Source organism: Staurois parvus, unplaced genomic scaffold (genome assembly GCF_062004578.1).
Source record: "Staurois parvus isolate SC_StPar_1 unplaced genomic scaffold, SC_StPar_1.0 ptg001130l, whole genome shotgun sequence".
Lineage (NCBI taxonomy): Eukaryota > Metazoa > Chordata > Amphibia > Anura > Ranidae > Staurois > Staurois parvus.
Genome location: NW_028318926.1, coordinates 2,065,375 through 2,084,059, shown reverse-complemented (window position 1 = coordinate 2,084,059; position 18,685 = coordinate 2,065,375). Strand labels below are relative to the sequence as shown.

At 49.7% G+C, this 18,685-nt stretch overlaps 12 non-coding genes across 12 annotated transcripts; 3 read left to right on the top strand and 9 right to left on the bottom strand.

Moving 5' to 3' along the window:
- Positions 1-1,325: 1,325 nt before the first annotated feature.
- TRNAG-UCC (transfer RNA glycine (anticodon UCC)) lies at positions 1,326-1,397 on the bottom strand. The gene has a single exon. It is a non-coding gene; the product is annotated as a tRNA-Gly (tRNA).
- A 265-nt stretch (positions 1,398-1,662) lies between these two features.
- TRNAK-CUU (transfer RNA lysine (anticodon CUU)) lies at positions 1,663-1,735 on the bottom strand. Its single transcript has one exon. It is a non-coding gene; the product is annotated as a tRNA-Lys (tRNA).
- A 3,086-nt stretch (positions 1,736-4,821) lies between these two features.
- On the bottom strand, positions 4,822-4,893 carry TRNAG-UCC (transfer RNA glycine (anticodon UCC)). The gene has a single exon. It is a non-coding gene; the product is annotated as a tRNA-Gly (tRNA).
- A 265-nt stretch (positions 4,894-5,158) lies between these two features.
- TRNAK-CUU (transfer RNA lysine (anticodon CUU)) lies at positions 5,159-5,231 on the bottom strand. Its single transcript has one exon. It is a non-coding gene; the product is annotated as a tRNA-Lys (tRNA).
- Positions 5,232-5,610: 379 nt separating this feature from the next.
- Positions 5,611-5,697, top strand: TRNAY-GUA (transfer RNA tyrosine (anticodon GUA)). The gene is given in 2 exon segments: positions 5,611-5,647; positions 5,662-5,697. It is a non-coding gene; the product is annotated as a tRNA-Tyr (tRNA).
- A 142-nt stretch (positions 5,698-5,839) lies between these two features.
- On the top strand, positions 5,840-5,913 carry TRNAN-GUU (transfer RNA asparagine (anticodon GUU)). Its single transcript has one exon. It is a non-coding gene; the product is annotated as a tRNA-Asn (tRNA).
- Positions 5,914-8,317: 2,404 nt separating this feature from the next.
- TRNAG-UCC (transfer RNA glycine (anticodon UCC)) lies at positions 8,318-8,389 on the bottom strand. Its single transcript has one exon. It is a non-coding gene; the product is annotated as a tRNA-Gly (tRNA).
- A 265-nt stretch (positions 8,390-8,654) lies between these two features.
- TRNAK-CUU (transfer RNA lysine (anticodon CUU)) lies at positions 8,655-8,727 on the bottom strand. Its single transcript has one exon. It is a non-coding gene; the product is annotated as a tRNA-Lys (tRNA).
- Positions 8,728-9,335: 608 nt separating this feature from the next.
- TRNAN-GUU (transfer RNA asparagine (anticodon GUU)) lies at positions 9,336-9,409 on the top strand. Its single transcript has one exon. It is a non-coding gene; the product is annotated as a tRNA-Asn (tRNA).
- Positions 9,410-11,813: 2,404 nt separating this feature from the next.
- On the bottom strand, positions 11,814-11,885 carry TRNAG-UCC (transfer RNA glycine (anticodon UCC)). The gene has a single exon. It is a non-coding gene; the product is annotated as a tRNA-Gly (tRNA).
- Positions 11,886-12,150: 265 nt separating this feature from the next.
- TRNAK-CUU (transfer RNA lysine (anticodon CUU)) lies at positions 12,151-12,223 on the bottom strand. Its single transcript has one exon. It is a non-coding gene; the product is annotated as a tRNA-Lys (tRNA).
- Positions 12,224-15,650: 3,427 nt separating this feature from the next.
- On the bottom strand, positions 15,651-15,723 carry TRNAK-CUU (transfer RNA lysine (anticodon CUU)). The gene has a single exon. It is a non-coding gene; the product is annotated as a tRNA-Lys (tRNA).
- Between the last annotated feature and the right edge of the window lie 2,962 nt (positions 15,724-18,685).

The following is an 18,685-nucleotide window of genomic DNA, read 5'->3' as shown; positions in this document are numbered from 1 at the left end:
GGCTGCCTCGCCTGGAGCAGGCTGCTATGCGGCCCCAGGTGGGTCGACCTGAGGGCCTGAAACCGGTCAGGACGTCAATACCGCTTAACTAAGAGATCAGCTAGATGTCCTCAGTGTGAAAAGTTCTAATTTTGCAGTATCCCACTACAATTCCCCATCCCTATCCCCAGCTCTACAAGAAAACTCCAAAAACAAACATCCCCAAGTGCGGTCATTGAAGACAAGGAGCGTTTGCGCGTGTGTGTATGTGGCTGAAGAAATACACTGTGCCTGGCTGCGGGGCGAAGTAAAGGGAAACCGGGGCAAACATGCCAGCGTCCCTGGCAAGGGTGGCGTTACATCTGTGTTCTTTTGTCTTTAGACTCTTTTTGTTGCTACCATGTCAGCCGGATATATTGCAGAGTCCTAAGAACCCCCAGCTTGTGTTCCAGTGGGTGGTGTGAGTCAAAAGGCAGATAGCGGTCTGTGTGGGTAGGTATCCTGGAGACCTCCCTGCCCAAGTCAGCCCCTTCCTTGCCTTGTAAGACGCCGTCCAAAAGGGGTCATTTGCTATTCAGTGCCTCTTCCCGTGTACACTTGATGTATTGGTCCGCTGACTTGATGCGTTCACTAAAAGCTTGTGTTTCTGATGCTCTACTCTCCAGCCAAGTATAATCCACATGCCTTAACAAACGACTTGGTCTTTTCCCCATGGAACAATTCAAGTCTCTCTTGTCCAGCTGCTCCATGCACAGGTTAGCTACAATGGGAAATACAAGTGATCCCATGGCAGCGGCGTGTTTCTGTCTGTAAAAGTCATTGGGGTACTTGAAATGGGCTTGCTTGAGTCAAAGGGCCAGCAATGAATGCACTTGGTCAAGCTTTAGTTCTTTTTGGCTGTCAAGAGTCTTCCCTCATTTCAGATGTTTCCCACAATGTCAATAGCCTCCGCAAAGCGTATCCAAGTGAAAAGGCCTATGACATCATGGGACATGCTTGTTTCTTCTGTCTCCGACTTCAGTCTACATTCCTCGTTGAGAAATTCTTTAGCATTCTTCAAAATGCTGCCAGTTATCTTGCCATTTGAGGGTGTTGGAATGGTAGCCAGCTACTTAGCAATGCTGTGTGTGCCAGAGTTGATTGTTTGTGAATCGGTGTTTGAAATGCCTGAACCTTGTCCCTGGATAATGCTGTACTCCTTGAGCGAGTTAAAGCATGAGGCCGGAGCCTGTTGGGATGCGGCGGAATATTTGCACTGTTGTCACTAAGGCAAGACATCTTAGGAGCTTTGTTGAAGGAGCTTTGGCCCTGTGCTCTTTTGTCAAGGGCGCAAAGAAGAAGAAGACTGCGTTGGCCGGGAATCGAACCCGGGTCAACTGCTTGGAAGGCAGCTATGCTCACCACTATACCACCAACGCAAGGCTGTGCAGCAAGCATGCTGCTGGCTGTGTAGAACTAAGGCCATCCATGACATTGACTCCACAGACCCCCTGCTGCGCAAGGTCCATTTGCTGGCGTACCAAGTCACCTCTAGGAAGATGAGCTAGAAATATTTCCCCATTGGTGGAGAGAAAGGAAGCCAAGCCAGTAGATATGGTAAAGGTGTGATTGTGCAGTGCGCTTGAAGGAACTGGAGATACTGACACCTTTTGCAAAGGCCTTTGACTCGGCCAAAAAAAGGCACGCCCAACGTGGGGCTCGAACCCACGACCCTGAGATTAAGAGTCTCATGCTCTACCGACTGAGCTAGCCGGGCTACCACACTCTGCTGCTTTGAGGCCTCTTGCAGCTAGCAGGCTCTGACCACTCTTTCCTAGCTTTCGCCACAATTCCTTTGGCTAAACTCAATGTGCTTGCAAGTACTATTCTGCTCACTTGCTGTCAAGGCACAGGGTACATCACCATTTTTGCCGGGACTTTGGAGGATCACAACAAAATGCGCTGGCTCTTTACAAACCCTTTTCTCTCTTTGCAATACGTCAAGCCGTAGCCTCCCACATAACGTCTGCCTAGGCATCTGCCCTTATCGGCCGAGGCGGCATCAAGCAATACCTCAACCTAGAAGGTCAAATGCAAAGTGTTCAGCACTGGCTTTGCATTCAAGGGCTCATGTGTTACCACACCCATCTGAGTTCCCTTCGATAGCTCAGCTGGTAGAGCGGAGGACTGTAGTAGATGAAGTAGCATTCCTTAGGTCGCTGGTTCAATTCCGGCTCGATGGAAGGGCTTTTTAGCCCGCTTCTCTCCCTTTTAGAAAGAAGGCAATCCCTCATCTCTACAAATGTGCAATTGGGAAGCTTTTTAGGCACCTTGAGTTGATCTTTCATTTCTCCTTCGGGCCAGTTCAAGCACGCTCCATGTGTGGTCTCTGTGGCGCAATCGGTTAGCGCGTTCGGCTGTTAACCGAAAGGTTGGTGGTTTGAGCCCACCCAGGGACGCTCACGTTTTCTCATTACCTTAGCCGGGACCGCTGCCAAGTCTGACACCCACCTAGGAAGACAAAGCATCTCCTTTGGCTCGCCTCACACGGCTGCCAATTGAGCCTTCGCTCACCACATTCCTTGAAAACGGACTAGTAATATGTCGCATTCAATTGCTCTTGTTCTGGAATGTTGAAGATCTTTCCTAGTTTAGTCAAGCCACTTCTTCGCTTCCGCTGACTCTCAGGAACAAACCCCAGCATTTCTATTCACACCTGAAGAGGCCTTAGTCCAATTACCATGGAATGTGTAGATGTTGATTGTCCAGGAACAGGAGGGGAGGTGTGAGAATTGTGGAGGCGCCCTTTTTCAAGTTACATCATCCCCTTGTTGGGTGTCAGGAAGCCTGCATAGCTAATAGTGCCTAGATTGACCTGGCTAAAGGCGTCAATTGTTGTCAAATCGCCTGGAGAGAGGTGTTAATAATGTGGAAGACAGATAGTGTGGCTGGACAAGCTTGTGTCCCAGTGTATTGCTGGCCTTGAACTACACAGGGATGCAATGTTTCTTAAAGATCCTTCTGAGTTTTTCCGACACTCCAGTTCCATACGGGATGACTATATTTCTCCAAGTGTTCTGCTTCTCCCCAGTTTGTTTTCCTGAGCTTGCGGAGGTTTTAACCAAGACCCAGTCTGGGTAGCCACAAGCTTTCAAAGCCCTCCTGAGATGTCCCGGTAGCACCCTCCTAGTCATGTGCTAGGATTTGTATAGTTGGCCTCTGCTTACCAGAGAGGCTGTCAGGTAAATTCAGTGTGGTATTCTGCTTAACAGAGTGCTGCGATGGATTACTCAGGTCTGCTGATGATTCTCTGACGTTGTTTGAGTTTGTCAGAGTTCTTCCCGCCTTCGGGAAGCTGTGAGAGCTTTCCAGAACATGGGTGGGGGCTAGGCAAACGAACAGCATGAATATGGATACAGCCCTGGCCATTTGCAAGGGGGGGCATTCCAGTCGCATGCTGGGAGTGGCATGTATGTTCTGCCAGCACATGGGCTCAGCGTCTTTCCTGGGAGAGGGCCGAACAGTTGGGCTGGAGGCAGGCTGCCTCGCCTGGAGCAGGCTGCTATGCGGCCCCAGGTGGGTCGACCTGAGGGCCTGAAACCGGTCAGGACGTCAATACCGCTTAACTAAGAGATCAGCTAGATGTCCTCAGTGTGAAAAGTTCTAATTTTGCAGTATCCCACTACAATTCCCCATCCCTACCCCCAGCTCTACAAGAAAACTCCAAAAACAAACATCCCCAAGTGCGGTCATTGAAGACAAGGAGCGTTTGCGCGTGTGTGTATGTGGCTGAAGAAATACACTGTGCCTGGCTGCGGGGCGAAGTAAAGGGAAACCGGGGCAAACATGCCAGCGTCCCTGGCAAGGGTGGCGTTACATCTGTGTTCTTTTGTCTTTAGACTCTTTTTGTTGCTACCATGTCAGCCGGATATATTGCAGAGTCCTAAGAACCCCCAGCTTGTGTTCCAGTGGGTGGTGTGAGTCAAAAGGCAGATAGCGGTCTGTGTGGGTAGGTATCCTGGAGACCTCCCTGCCCAAGTCAGCCCCTTCCTTGCCTTGTAAGACGCCGTCCAAAAGGGGTCATTTGCTATTCAGTGCCTCTTCCCGTGTACACTTGATGTATTGGTCCGCTGACTTGATGCGTTCACTAAAAGCTTGTGTTTCTGATGCTCTACTCTCCAGCCAAGTATAATCCACATGCCTTAACAAACGACTTGGTCTTTTCCCCATGGAACAATTCAAGTCTCTCTTGTCCAGCTGCTCCATGCACAGGTTAGCTACAATGGGAAATACAAGTGATCCCATGGCAGCGGCGTGTTTCTGTCTGTAAAAGTCATTGGGGTACTTGAAATGGGCTTGCTTGAGTCAAAGGGCCAGCAATGAATGCACTTGGTCAAGCTTTAGTTCTTTTTGGCTGTCAAGAGTCTTCCCTCATTTCAGATGTTTCCCACAATGTCAATAGCCTCCGCAAAGCGTATCCAAGTGAAAAGGCCTATGACATCATGGGACATGCTTGTTTCTTCTGTCTCCGACTTCAGTCTACATTCCTCGTTGAGAAATTCTTTAGCATTCTTCAAAATGCTGCCAGTTATCTTGCCATTTGAGGGTGTTGGAATGGTAGCCAGCTACTTAGCAATGCTGTGTGTGCCAGAGTTGATTGTTTGTGAATCGGTGTTTGAAATGCCTGAACCTTGTCCCTGGATAATGCTGTACTCCTTGAGCGAGTTAAAGCATGAGGCCGGAGCCTGTTGGGATGCGGCGGAATATTTGCACTGTTGTCACTAAGGCAAGACATCTTAGGAGCTTTGTTGAAGGAGCTTTGGCCCTGTGCTCTTTTGTCAAGGGCGCAAAGAAGAAGAAGACTGCGTTGGCCGGGAATCGAACCCGGGTCAACTGCTTGGAAGGCAGCTATGCTCACCACTATACCACCAACGCAAGGCTGTGCAGCAAGCATGCTGCTGGCTGTGTAGAACTAAGGCCATCCATGACATTGACTCCACAGACCCCCTGCTGCGCAAGGTCCATTTGCTGGCGTACCAAGTCACCTCTAGGAAGATGAGCTAGAAATATTTCCCCATTGGTGGAGAGAAAGGAAGCCAAGCCAGTAGATATGGTAAACGTGTGATTGTGCAGTGCGCTTGAAGGAACTGGAGATACTGACACCTTTTGCAAAGGCCTTTGACTCGGCCAAAAAAAGGCACGCCCAACGTGGGGCTCGAACCCACGACCCTGAGATTAAGAGTCTCATGCTCTACCGACTGAGCTAGCCGGGCTACCACACTCTGCTGCTTTGAGGCCTCTTGCAGCTAGCAGGCTCTGACCACTCTTTCCTAGCTTTCGCCACAATTCCTTTGGCTAAACTCAATGTGCTTGCAAGTACTATTCTGCTCACTTGCTGTCAAGGCACAGGGTACATCACCATTTTTGCCGGGACTTTGGAGGATCACAACAAAATGCGCTGGCTCTTTACAAACCCTTTTCTCTCTTTGCAATACGTCAAGCCGTAGCCTCCCACATAACGTCTGCCTAGGCATCTGCCCTTATCGGCCGAGGCGGCATCAAGCAATACCTCAACCTAGAAGGTCAAATGCAAAGTGTTCAGCACTGGCTTTGCATTCAAGGGCTCATGTGTTACCACACCCATCTGAGTTCCCTTCGATAGCTCAGCTGGTAGAGCGGAGGACTGTAGTAGATGAAGTAGCAATCCTTAGGTCGCTGGTTCAATTCCGGCTCGAAGGAAGGGCTTTTTAGCCCGCGTCTCTCCCTTTTAGAAAGAAGGCAATCCCTCATCTCTACAAATGTGCAATTGGGAAGCTTTTTAGGCACCTTGAGTTGATCTTTCATTTCTCCTTCGGGCCAGTTCAAGCACGCTCCGTGTGTGGTCTCTGTGGCGCAATCGGTTAGCGCGTTCGGCTGTTAACCGAAAGGTTGGTGGTTCGAGCCCACCCAGGGACGCTCACGTTTTCTCATTACCTTAGCCGGGACCGCTGCCAAGTCTGACACCCACCTAGGAAGACAAAGCATCTCCTTTGGCTCGCCTCACACGGCTGCCAATTGAGCCTTCGCTCACCACATTCCTTGAAAACGGACTAGTAATATGTCGCATTCAATTGCTCTTGTTCTGGAATGTTGAAGATCTTTCCTAGTTTAGTCAAGCCACTTCTTCGCTTCCGCTGACTCTCAGGAACAAACCCCAGCATTTCTATTCACACCTGAAGAGGCCTTAGTCCAATTACCATGGAATGTGTAGATGTTGATTGTCCAGGAACAGGAGGGGAGGTGTGAGAATTGTGGAGGCGCCCTTTTTCAAGTTACATCATCCCCTTGTTGGGTGTCAGGAAGCCTGCATAGCTAATAGTGCCTAGATTGACCTGGCTAAAGGCGTCAATTGTTGTCAAATCGCCTGGAGAGAGGTGTTAATAATGTGGAAGACAGATAGTGTGGCTGGACAAGCTTGTGTCCCAGTGTATTGCTGGCCTTGAACTACACAGGGATGCAATGTTTCTTAAAGATCCTTCTGAGTTTTTCCGACACTCCAGTTCCATACGGGATGACTATATTTCTCCAAGTGTTCTGCTTCTCCCCAGTTTGTTTTCCTGAGCTTGCGGAGGTTTTAACCAAGACCCAGTCTGGGTAGCCACAAGCTTTCAAAGCCCTCCTGAGATGTCCCGGTAGCACCCTCCTAGTCATGTGCTAGGATTTGTATAGTTGGCCTCTGCTTACCAGAGAGGCTGTCAGGTAAATTCAGTGTGGTATTCTGCTTAACAGAGTGCTGCGATGGATTACTCAGGTCTGCTGATGATTCTCTGACGTTGTTTGAGTTTGTCAGAGTTCTTCCCGCCTTCGGGAAGCTGTGAGAGCTTTCCAGAACATGGGTGGGGGCTAGGCAAACGGACAGCATGAATATGGATACAGCCCTGGCCATTTGCAAGGGGGGGCATTCCAGTCGCATGCTGGGAGTGGCATGTATGTTCTGCCAGCACATGGGCTCAGCGTCTTTCCTGGGAGAGGGCCGAACAGTTGGGCTGGAGGCAGGCTGCCTCGCCTGGAGCAGGCTGCTATGCGGCCCCAGGTGGGTCGACCTGAGGGCCTGAAACCGGTCAGGACGTCAATACCGCTTAACTAAGAGATCAGCTAGATGTCCTCAGTGTGAAAAGTTCTAATTTTGCAGTATCCCACTACAATTCCCCATCCCTATCCCCAGCTCTACAAGAAAACTCCAAAAACAAACATCCCCAAGTGCGGTCATTGAAGACAAGGAGCGTTTGCGCGTGTGTGTATGTGGCTGAAGAAATACACTGTGCCTGGCTGCGGGGCGAAGTAAAGGGAAACCGGGGCAAACATGCCAGCGTCCCTGGCAAGGGTGGCGTTACATCTGTGTTCTTTTGTCTTTAGACTCTTTTTGTTGCTACCATGTCAGCCGGATATATTGCAGAGTCCTAAGAACCCCCAGCTTGTGTTCCAGTGGGTGGTGTGAGTCAAAAGGCAGATAGCGGTCTGTGTGGGTAGGTATCCTGGAGACCTCCCTGCCCAAGTCAGCCCCTTCCTTGCCTTGTAAGACGCCGTCCAAAAGGGGTCATTTGCTATTCAGTGCCTCTTCCCGTGTACACTTGATGTATTGGTCCGCTGACTTGATGCGTTCACTAAAAGCTTGTGTTTCTGATGCTCTACTCTCCAGCCAAGTATAATCCACATGCCTTAACAAACGACTTGGTCTTTTCCCCATGGAACAATTCAAGTCTCTCTTGTCCAGCTGCTCCATGCACAGGTTAGCTACAATGGGAAATACAAGTGATCCCATGGCAGCGGCGTGTTTCTGTCTGTAAAAGTCATTGGGGTACTTGAAATGGGCTTGCTTGAGTCAAAGGGCCAGCAATGAATGCACTTGGTCAAGCTTTAGTTCTTTTTGGCTGTCAAGAGTCTTCCCTCATTTCAGATGTTTCCCACAATGTCAATAGCCTCCGCAAAGCGTATCCAAGTGAAAAGGCCTATGACATCATGGGACATGCTTGTTTCTTCTGTCTCCGACTTCAGTCTACATTCCTCGTTGAGAAATTCTTTAGCATTCTTCAAAATGCTGCCAGTTATCTTGCCATTTGAGGGTGTTGGAATGGTAGCCAGCTACTTAGCAATGCTGTGTGTGCCAGAGTTGATTGTTTGTGAATCGGTGTTTGAAATGCCTGAACCTTGTCCCTGGATAATGCTGTACTCCTTGAGCGAGTGAAAGCATGAGGCCGGAGCCTGTTGGGATGCGGCGGAATATTTGCACTGTTGTCACTAAGGCAAGACATCTTAGGAGCTTTGTTGAAGGAGCTTTGGCCCTGTGCTCTTTTGTCAAGGGCGCAAAGAAGAAGAAGACTGCGTTGGCCGGGAATCGAACCCGGGTCAACTGCTTGGAAGGCAGCTATGCTCACCACTATACCACCAACGCAAGGCTGTGCAGCAAGCATGCTGCTGGCTGTGTAGAACTAAGGCCATCCATGACATTGACTCCACAGACCCCCTGCTGCGCAAGGTCCATTTGCTGGCGTACCAAGTCACCTCTAGGAAGATGAGCTAGAAATATTTCCCCATTGGTGGAGAGAAAGGAAGCCAAGCCAGTAGATATGGTAAAGGTGTGATTGTGCAGTGCGCTTGAAGGAACTGGAGATACTGACACCTTTTGCAAAGGCCTTTGACTCGGCCAAAAAAAGGCACGCCCAACGTGGGGCTCGAACCCACGACCCTGAGATTAAGAGTCTCATGCTCTACCGACTGAGCTAGCCGGGCTACCACACTCTGCTGCTTTGAGGCCTCTTGCAGCTAGCAGGCTCTGACCACTCTTTCCTAGCTTTCGCCACAATTCCTTTGGCTAAACTCAATGTGCTTCCAAGTACTATTCTGCTCACTTGCTGTCAAGGCACAGGGTACATCACCATTTTTGCCGGGACTTTGGAGGATCACAACAAAATGCGCTGGCTCTTTACAAACCCTTTTCTCTCTTTGCAATACGTCAAGCCGTAGCCTCCCACATAACGTCTGCCTAGGCATCTGCCCTTATCGGCCGAGGCGGCATCAAGCAATACCTCAACCTAGAAGGTCAAATGCAAAGTGTTCAGCACTGGCTTTGCATTCAAGGGCTCATGTGTTACCACACCCATCTGAGTTCCCTTCGATAGCTCAGCTGGTAGAGCGGAGGACTGTAGTAGATGAAGTAGCATTCCTTAGGTCGCTGGTTCAATTCCGGCTCGATGGAAGGGCTTTTTAGCCCGCTTCTCTCCCTTTTAGAAAGAAGGCAATCCCTCATCTCTACAAATGTGCAATTGGGAAGCTTTTTAGGCACCTTGAGTTGATCTTTCATTTCTCCTTCGGGCCAGTTCAAGCACGCTCCATGTGTGGTCTCTGTGGCGCAATCGGTTAGCGCGTTCGGCTGTTAACCGAAAGGTTGGTGGTTCGAGCCCACCCAGGGACGCTCACGTTTTCTCATTACCTTAGCCGGGACCGCTGCCAAGTCTGACACCCACCTAGGAAGACAAAGCATCTCCTTTGGCTCGCCTCACACGGCTGCCAATTGAGCCTTCGCTCACCACATTCCTTGAAAACGGACTAGTAATATGTCGCATTCAATTGCTCTTGTTCTGGAATGTTGAAGATCTTTCCTAGTTTAGTCAAGCCACTTCTTCGCTTCCGCTGACTCTCAGGAACAAACCCCAGCATTTCTATTCACACCTGAAGAGGCCTTAGTCCAATTACCATGGAATGTGTAGATGTTGATTGTCCAGGAACAGGAGGGGAGGTGTGAGAATTGTGGAGGCGCCCTTTTTCAAGTTACATCATCCCCTTGTTGGGTGTCAGGAAGCCTGCATAGCTAATAGTGCCTAGATTGACCTGGCTAAAGGCGTCAATTGTTGTCAAATCGCCTGGAGAGAGGTGTTAATAATGTGGAAGACAGATAGTGTGGCTGGACAAGCTTGTGTCCCAGTGTATTGCTGGCCTTGAACTACACAGGGATGCAATGTTTCTTAAAGATCCTTCTGAGTTTTTCCGACACTCCAGTTCCATACGGGATGACTATATTTCTCCAAGTGTTCTGCTTCTCCCCAGTTTGTTTTCCTGAGCTTGCGGAGGTTTTAACCAAGACCCAGTCTGGGTAGCCACAAGCTTTCAAAGCCCTCCTGAGATGTCCCGGTAGCACCCTCCTAGTCATGTGCTAGGATTTGTATAGTTGGCCTCTGCTTACCAGAGAGGCTGTCAGGTAAATTCAGTGTGGTATTCTGCTTAACAGAGTGCTGCGATGGATTACTCAGGTCTGCTGATGATTCTCTGATGTTGTTTGAGTTTGTCAGAGTTCTTCCCGCCTTCGGGAAGCTGTGAGAGCTTTCCAGAACATGGGTGGGGGCTAGGCAAACGGACAGCATGAATATGGATACAGCCCTGGCCATTTGCAAGGGGGGGCATTCCAGTCGCATGCTGGGAGTGGCATGTATGTTCTGCCAGCACATGGGCTCAGCGTCTTTCCTGGGAGAGGGCCGAACAGTTGGGCTGGAGGCAGGCTGCCTCGCCTGGAGCAGGCTGCTATGCGGCCCCAGGTGGGTCGACCTGAGGGCCTGAAACCGGTCAGGACGTCAATACCGCTTAACTAAGAGATCAGCTAGATGTCCTCAGTGTGAAAAGTTCTAATTTTGCAGTATCCCACTACAATTCCCCATCCCTATCCCCAGCTCTACAAGAAAACTCCAAAAACAAACATCCCCAAGTGCGGTCATTGAAGACAAGGAGCGTTTGCGCGTGTGTGTATGTGGCTGAAGAAATACACTGTGCCTGGCTGCGGGGCGAAGTAAAGGGAAACCGGGGCAAACATGCCAGCGTCCCTGGCAAGGGTGGCGTTACATCTGTGTTCTTTTGTCTTTAGACTCTTTTTGTTGCTACCATGTCAGCCGGATATATTGCAGAGTCCTAAGAACCCCCAGCTTGTGTTCCAGTGGGTGGTGTGAGTCAAAAGGCAGATAGCGGTCTGTGTGGGTAGGTATCCTGGAGACCTCCCTGCCCAAGTCAGCCCCTTCCTTGCCTTGTAAGACGCCGTCCAAAAGGGGTCATTTGCTATTCAGTGCCTCTTCCCGTGTACACTTGATGTATTGGTCCGCTGACTTGATGCGTTCACTAAAAGCTTGTGTTTCTGATGCTCTACTCTCCAGCCAAGTATAATCCACATGCCTTAACAAACGACTTGGTCTTTTCCCCATGGAACAATTCAAGTCTCTCTTGTCCAGCTGCTCCATGCACAGGTTAGCTACAATGGGAAATACAAGTGATCCCATGGCAGCGGCGTGTTTCTGTCTGTAAAAGTCATTGGGGTACTTGAAATGGGCTTGCTTGAGTCAAAGGGCCAGCAATGAATGCACTTGGTCAAGCTTTAGTTCTTTTTGGCTGTCAAGAGTCTTCCCTCATTTCAGATGTTTCCCACAATGTCAATAGCCTCCGCAAAGCGTATCCAAGTGAAAAGGCCTATGACATCATGGGACATGCTTGTTTCTTCTGTCTCCGACTTCAGTCTACATTCCTCGTTGAGAAATTCTTTAGCATTCTTCAAAATGCTGCCAGTTATCTTGCCATTTGAGGGTGTTGGAATGGTAGCCAGCTACTTAGCAATGCTGTGTGTGCCAGAGTTGATTGTTTGTGAATCGGTGTTTGAAATGCCTGAACCTTGTCCCTGGATAATGCTGTACTCCTTGAGCGAGTTAAAGCATGAGGCCGGAGCCTGTTGGGATGCGGCGGAATATTTGCACTGTTGTCACTAAGGCAAGACATCTTAGGAGCTTTGTTGAAGGAGCTTTGGCCCTGTGCTCTTTTGTCAAGGGCGCAAAGAAGAAGAAGACTGCGTTGGCCGGGAATCGAACCCGGGTCAACTGCTTGGAAGGCAGCTATGCTCACCACTATACCACCAACGCAAGGCTGTGCAGCAAGCATGCTGCTGGCTGTGTAGAACTAAGGCCATCCATGACATTGACTCCACAGACCCCCTGCTGCGCAAGGTCCATTTGCTGGCATACCAAGTCACCTCTAGGAAGATGAGCTAGAAATATTTCCCCATTGGTGGAGAGAAAGGAAGCCAAGCCAGTAGATATGGTAAAGGTGTGATTGTGCAGTGCGCTTGAAGGAACTGGAGATACTGACACCTTTTGCAAAGGCCTTTGACTCGGCCAAAAAAAGGCACGCCCAACGTGGGGCTCGAACCCACGACCCTGAGATTAAGAGTCTCATGCTCTACCGACTGAGCTAGCCGGGCTACCACACTCTGCTGCTTTGAGGCCTCTTGCAGCTAGCAGGCTCTGACCACTCTTTCCTAGCTTTCGCCACAATTCCTTTGGCTAAACTCAATGTGCTTCCAAGTACTATTCTGCTCACTTGCTGTCAAGGCACAGGGTACATCACCATTTTTGCCGGGACTTTGGAGGATCACAACAAAATGCGCTGGCTCTTTACAAACCCTTTTCTCTCTGTGCAATACGTCAAGCCGTAGCCTCCCACATAACGTCTGCCTAGGCATCTGCCCTTATCGGCCGAGGCGGCATCAAGCAATACCTCAACCTAGAAGGTCAAATGCAAAGTGTTCAGCACTGGCTTTGCATTCAAGGGCTCATGTGTTACCACACCCATCTGAGTTCCCTTCGATAGCTCAGCTGGTCGAGCGGAGGACTGTAGTAGATGAAGTAGCGAATCCTTAGGTCGCTGGTTCAATTCCGGCTCGAAGGAAGGGCTTTTTAGCCCGCGTCTCTCCCTTTTAGAAAGAAGGCAATCCCTCATCTCTACAAATGTGCAATTGGGAAGCTTTTTAGGCACCTTGAGTTGATCTTTCATTTCTCCTTCGGGCCAGTTCAAGCACGCTCCATGTGTGGTCTCTGTGGCGCAATCGGTTAGCGCGCTCGGCTGTTAACCGAAAGGTTGGTGGTTCGAGCCCACCCAGTGACGCTCACGTTTTCTCATTACCTTAGCCGGGACCGCTGCCAAGTCTGACACCCACCTAGGAAGACAAAGCATCTCCTTTGGCTCGCCTCACACGGCTGCCAATTGAGCCTTCGCTCACCACATTCCTTGAAAACGGACTAGTAATATGTCGCATTCAATTGCTCTTGTTCTGGAATGTTGAAGATCTTTCCTAGTTTAGTCAAGCCACTTCTTCGCTTCCGCTGACTCTCAGGAACAAACCCCAGCATTTCTATTCACACCTGAAGAGGCCTTAGTCCAATTACCATGGAATGTGTAGATGTTGATTGTCCAGGAACAGGAGGGGAGGTGTGAGAATTGTGGAGGCGCCCTTTTTCAAGTTACATCATCCCCTTGTTGGGTGTCAGGAAGCCTGCATAGCTAATAGTGCCTAGATTGACCTGGCTAAAGGCGTCAATTGTTGTCAAATCGCCTGGAGAGAGGTGTTAATAATGTGGAAGACAGATAGTGTGGCTGGACAAGCTTGTGTCCCAGTGTATTGCTGGCCTTGAACTACACAGGGATGCAATGTTTCTTAAAGATCCTTCTGAGTTTTTCCGACACTCCAGTTCCATACGGGATGACTATATTTCTCCAAGTGTTCTGCTTCTCCCCAGTTTGTTTTCCTGAGCTTGCGGAGGTTTTAACCAAGACCCAGTCTGGGTAGCCACAAGCTTTCAAAGCCCTCCTGAGATGTCCCGGTAGCACCCTCCTAGTCATGTGCTAGGATTTGTATAGTTGGCCTCTGCTTACCAGAGAGGCTGTCAGGTAAATTCAGTGTGGTATTCTGCTTAACAGAGTGCTGCGATGGATTACTCAGGTCTGCTGATGATTCTCTGATGTTGTTTGAGTTTGTCAGAGTTCTTCCCGCCTTCGGGAAGCTGTGAGAGCTTTCCAGAACATGGGTGGGGGCTAGGCAAACGGACAGCATGAATATGGATACAGCCCTGGCCATTTGCAAGGGGGGGCATTCCAGTCGCATGCTGGGAGTGGCATGTATGTTCTGCCAGCACATGGGCTCAGCGTCTTTCCTGGGAGAGGGCCGAACAGTTGGGCTGGAGGCAGGCTGCCTCGCCTGGAGCAGGCTGCTATGCGGCCCCAGGTGGGTCGACCTGAGGGCCTGAAACCGGTCAGGACGTCAATACCGCTTAACTAAGAGATCAGCTAGATGTCCTCAGTGTGAAAAGTTCTAATTTTGCAGTATCCCACTACAATTCCCCATCCCTATCCCCAGCTCTACAAGAAAACTCCAAAAACAAACATCCCCAAGTGCGGTCATTGAAGACAAGGAGCGTTTGCGCGTGTGTGTATGTGGCTGAAGAAATACACTGTGCCTGGCTGCGGGGCGAAGTAAAGGGAAACCGGGGCAAACATGCCAGCGTCCCTGGCAAGGGTGGCGTTACATCTGTGTTCTTTTGTCTTTAGACTCTTTTTGTTGCTACCATGTCAGCCGGATATATTGCAGAGTCCTAAGAACCCCCAGCTTGTGTTCCAGTGGGTGGTGTGAGTCAAAAGGCAGATAGCGGTCTGTGTGGGTAGGTATCCTGGAGACCTCCCTGCCCAAGTCAGCCCCTTCCTTGCCTTGTAAGACGCCGTCCAAAAGGGGTCATTTGCTATTCAGTGCCTCTTCCCGTGTACACTTGATGTATTGGTCCGCTGACTTGATGCGTTCACTAAAAGCTTGTGTTTCTGATGCTCTACTCTCCAGCCAAGTATAATCCACATGCCTTAACAAACGACTTGGTCTTTTCCCCATGGAACAATTCAAGTCTCTCTTGTCCAGCTGCTCCATGCACAGGTTAGCTACAATGGGAAATACAAGTGATCCCATGGCAGCGGCGTGTTTCTGTCTGTAAAAGTCATTGGGGTACTTGAAATGGGCTTGCTTGAGTCAAAGGGCCAGCAATGAATGCACTTGGTCAAGCTTTAGTTCTTTTTGGCTGTCAAGAGTCTTCCCTCATTTCAGATGTTTCCCACAATGTCAATAGCCTCCGCAAAGCGTATCCAAGTGAAAAGGCCTATGACATCATGGGACATGCTTGTTTCTTCTGTCTCCGACTTCAGTCTACATTCCTCGTTGAGAAATTCTTTAGCATTCTTCAAAATGCTGCCAGTTATCTTGCCATTTGAGGGTGTTGGAATGGTAGCCAGCTACTTAGCAATGCTGTGTGTGCCAGAGTTGATTGTTTGTGAATCGGTGTTTGAAATGCCTGAACCTTGTCCCTGGATAATGCTGTACTCCTTGAGCGAGTTAAAGCATGAGGCCGGAGCCTGTTGGGATGCGGCGGAATATTTGCACTGTTGTCACTAAGGCAAGACATCTTAGGAGCTTTGTTGAAGGAGCTTTGGCCCTGTGCTCTTTTGTCAAGGGCGCAAAGAAGAAGAAGAAGACCGCGTTGGCCGGGAATCGAACCCGGGTCAACTGCTTGGAAGGCAGCTATGCTCACCACTATACCACCAACGCAAGGCTGTGCAGCAAGCATGCTGCTGGCTGTGTAGAACTAAGGCCATCCATGACATTGACTCCACAGACCCCCTGCTGCGCAAGGTCCATTTGCTGGCGTACCAAGTCACCTCTAGGAAGATGAGCTAGAAATATTTCCCCATTGGTGGAGAGAAAGGAAGCCAAGCCAGTAGATATGGTAAAGGTGTGATTGTGCAGTGCGCTTGAAGGAACTGGAGATACTGACACCTTTTGCAAAGGCCTTTGACTCGGCCAAAAAAAGGCACGCCCAACGTGGGGCTCGAACCCACGACCCTGAGATTAAGAGTCTCATGCTCTACCGACTGAGCTAGCCGGGCTACCACACTCTGCTGCTTTGAGGCCTCTTGCAGCTAGCAGGCTCTGACCACTCTTTCCTAGCTTTCGCCACAATTCCTTTGGCTAAACTCAATGTGCTTCCAAGTACTATTCTGCTCACTTGCTGTCAAGGCACAGGGTACATCACCATTTTTGCCGGGACTTTGGAGGATCACAACAAAATGCGCTGGCTCTTTACAAACCCTTTTCTCTCTTTGCAATACGTCAAGCCGTAGCCTCCCACATAACGTCTGCCTAGGCATCTGCCCTTATCGGCCGAGGCGGCATCAAGCAATACCTCAACCTAGAAGGTCAAATGCAAAGTGTTCAGCACTGGCTTTGCATTCAAGGGCTCATGTGTTACCACACCCATCTGAGTTCCCTTCGATAGCTCAGCTGGTCGAGCGGAGGACTGTAGTAGATGAAGTAGCGAATCCTTAGGTCGCTGGTTCAATTCCGGCTCGAAGGAAGGGCTTTTTAGCCCGCGTCTCTCCCTTTTAGAAAGAAGGCAATCCCTCATCTCTACAAATGTGCAATTGGGAAGCTTTTTAGGCACCTTGAGTTGATCTTTCATTTCTCCTTCGGGCCAGTTCAAGCACGCTCCATGTGTGGTCTCTGTGGCGCAATCGGTTAGCGCGCTCGGCTGTTAACCGAAAGGTTGGTGGTTCGAGCCCACCCAGTGACGCTCACGTTTTCTCATTACCTTAGCCGGGACCGCTGCCAAGTCTGACACCCACCTAGGAAGACAAAGCATCTCCTTTGGCTCGCCTCACACGGCTGCCAATTGAGCCTTCGCTCACCACATTCCTTGAAAACGGACTAGTAATATGTCGCATTCAATTGCTCTTGTTCTGGAATGTTGAAGATCTTTCCTAGTTTAGTCAAGCCACTTCTTCGCTTCCGCTGACTCTCAGGAACAAACCCCAGCATTTCTATTCACACCTGAAGAGGCCTTAGTCCAATTACCATGGAATGTGTAGATGTTGATTGTCCAGGAACAGGAGGGGAGGTGTGAGAATTGTGGAGGCGCCCTTTTTCAAGTTACATCATCCCCTTGTTGGGTGTCAGGAAGCCTGCATAGCTAATAGTGCCTAGATTGACCTGGCTAAAGGCGTCAATTGTTGTCAAATCGCCTGGAGAGAGGTGTTAATAATGTGGAAGACAGATAGTGTGGCTGGACAAGCTTGTGTCCCAGTGTATTGCTGGCCTTGAACTACACAGGGATGCAATGTTTCTTAAAGATCCTTCTGAGTTTTTCCGACACTCCAGTTCCATACGGGATGACTATATTTCTCCAAGTGTTCTGCTTCTCCCCAGTTTGTTTTCCTGAGCTTGCGGAGGTTTTAACCAAGACCCAGTCTGGGTAGCCACAAGCTTTCAAAGCCCTCCTGAGATGTCCCGGTAGCACCCTCCTAGTCATGTGCTAGGATTTGTATAGTTGGCCTCTGCTTACCAGAGAGGCTGTCAGGTAAATTCAGTGTGGTATTCTGCTTAACAGAGTGCTGCGATGGATTAGTCAGGTCTGCTGATGATTCTCTGATGTTGTTTGAGTTTGTCAGAGTTCTTCCCGCCTTCGGGAAGCTGTGAGAGCTTTCCAGAACATGGGTGGGGGCTAGGCAAACGGACAGCATGAATATGGATACAGCCCTGGCCATTTGCAAGGGGGGGCATTCCAGTCGCATGCTGGGAGTGGCATGTATGTTCTGCCAGCACATGGGCTCAGCGTCTTTCCTGGGAGAGGGCCGAACAGTTGGGCTGGAGGCAGGCTGCCTCGCCTGGAGCAGGCTGCTATGCGGCCCCAGGTGGGTCGACCTGAGGGCCTGAAACCGGTCAGGACGTCAATACCGCTTAACTAAGAGATCAGCTAGATGTCCTCAGTGTGAAAAGTTCTAATTTTGCAGTATCCCACTACAATTCCCCATCCCTATCCCCAGCTCTACAAGAAAACTCCAAAAACAAACATCCCCAAGTGCGGTCATTGAAGACAAGGAGCGTTTGCGCGTGTGTGTATGTGGCTGAAGAAATACACTGTGCCTGGCTGCGGGGCGAAGTAAAGGGAAACCGGGGCAAACATGCCAGCGTCCCTGGCAAGGGTGGCGTTACATCTGTGTTCTTTTGTCTTTAGACTCTTTTTGTTGCTACCATGTCAGCCGGATATATTGCAGAGTCCTAAGAACCCCCAGCTTGTGTTCCAGTGGGTGGTGTGAGTCAAAAGGCAGATAGCGGTCTGTGTGGGTAGGTATCCTGGAGACCTCCCTGCCCAAGTCAGCCCCTTCCTTGCCTTGTAAGACGCCGTCCAAAAGGGGTCATTTGCTATTCAGTGCCTCTTCCCGTGTACACTTGATGTATTGGTCCGCTGACTTGATGCGTTCACTAAAAGCTTGTGTTTCTGATGCTCTACTCTCCAGCCAAGTATAATCCACATGCCTTAACAAACGACTTGGTCTTTTCCCCATGGAACAATTCAAGTCTCTCTTGTCCAGCTGCTCCATGCACAGGTTAGCTACAATGGGAAATACAAGTGATCCCATGGCAGCGGCGTGTTTCTGTCTGTAAAAGTCATTGGGGTACTTGAAATGGGCTTGCTTGAGTCAAAGGGCCAGCAATGAATGCACTTGGTCAAGCTTTAGTTCTTTTTGGCTGTCAAGAGTCTTCCCTCATTTCAGATGTTTCCCACAATGTCAATAGCCTCCGCAAAGCGTATCCAAGTGAAAAGGCCTATGACATCATGGGACATGCTTGTTTCTTCTGTCTCCGACTTCAGTCTACATTCCTCGTTGAGAAATTCTTTAGCATTCTTCAAAATGCTGCCAGTTATCTTGCCATTTGAGGGTGTTGGAATGGTAGCCAGCTACTTAGCAATGCTGTGTGTGCCAGAGTTGATTGTTTGTGAATCGGTGTTTGAAATGCCTGAACCTTGTCCCTGGATAATGCTGTACTCCTTGAGCGAGTTAAAGCATGAGG